This window comes from Tupaia chinensis, unplaced genomic scaffold (assembly GCF_000334495.1).
Source record: "Tupaia chinensis unplaced genomic scaffold, TupChi_1.0 Scaffold134745_1, whole genome shotgun sequence".
NCBI classification, from domain to species: Eukaryota; Metazoa; Chordata; class Mammalia; order Scandentia; family Tupaiidae; genus Tupaia; species Tupaia belangeri.
In genome coordinates this window covers 1-1,175 of record NW_006195029.1, presented here as the reverse complement: position 1 = coordinate 1,175, position 1,175 = coordinate 1, and the positions used below count along the sequence as shown (strand labels likewise).

Here is a 1,175-nt window from a genome sequence, read left to right as displayed (position 1 = left end):
AATGAATGAATGAATGAATAAAATTAAATACTAAAAATAAAAACTAGCTAGTGAACAGAAATGTATAATTTAAAATCACAGAGGTGGGGAGTGGAAGGAGTTGGAGATGGGATATTTGCCTCCTGACTTTATGCCCCATCCAGCCCACTCTCTTCTCCACACTAAACCAGCTCCCCCACTCATAATCTAGTGTCAACCAAGACCCAGCACTCCCCCTACTGGGCACTCTGCTGCATAAGCCTTATCCCTGGGAACAGTAACAGGCTGAGCCTCCGACCTCCTTTGTGGCATCTTTATTTTTCTACCTGGAACCCAAACAATGTGAAGATGGGTCAGAAAAATCAGCTGATCAGCTGCACTGAAACACCTTAGCCAACTGTAAAACAGGGAGGGCAGACAGAGAGGGATTCGAGTGGCAGTTCCAGACCAACTTCCTCAGAAGGGTTTGTTGTCCAAGCCCACAACCAGAAGGTGCTCTGGGTGGAGAGATGCAGGACCATGCAGTGCAGACTCTGGTGAGGAGGGACAAGAAGGACCGTCACAATAGGAGCTGCAGCTGAGCATGAGTGTCCTAGGTTCTGGCCTCACGGTGCTGCTTGATGAAGTTGATCAGCCCATTGGTGGAAGCATCATGAGAGGTCACTGGAGCGTTGCCATCAAGCTCAGGCTCGATTTTCTTAGCCAGCTGCTTTCCCAGCTCCACTCTGCCAGGAATGGGAAGAATGGTATAAGGAAGTGTCCAGCATTGCCAGGGAAATCCTCGAGCCGACCTCCTGACCCTCCTGAGTCAGCAACTCACCCCCACTGGTCAAAGCTGTTGATGTCCCAGACGATGCCCTGGACGAAGATCTTGTGCTCGTACATGGCTGCAGAGGTGGCGGACAGCGTATGTTAGGGCTCCAGAAGCCCAGTCTCACCTCCCCCAAGCCAGTCCCTTCCTCTGTTCACTCACCAATCAGGGCCCCAAGAAGGAAGGGTGTGAGTTTAGTGAACACAATGGAGTTGGTTGGGCGATTTCCTTCAAAGACCTTCAGAACATACCAACAAATGTCCCCAAGTTAGTCCCGATCCCAAAACCCCAAAAAAGAAAGCACACCCTGCCCCACAGGCTGTGCTGAGACGAACACATCTGTGCAGACAGATCCTCCCGATGAGTAGAGCAAGCCAGGCCCCTC

At 51.0% G+C, this 1,175-nt stretch overlaps 1 long non-coding RNA gene across 1 annotated transcript; it reads right to left on the bottom strand.

Moving 5' to 3' along the window:
- Positions 1 to 277: 277 nt before the first annotated feature.
- Positions 278 to 1,067, bottom strand: LOC102491809 (uncharacterized). The gene is made up of 3 exons (XR_336351.2): positions 953 to 1,067; positions 800 to 866; positions 278 to 704 (listed from the first exon to the last, which is right to left on the bottom strand). It is a non-coding gene; the product is annotated as an uncharacterized LOC102491809 (long non-coding RNA).
- Between the last annotated feature and the right edge of the window lie 108 nt (positions 1,068 to 1,175).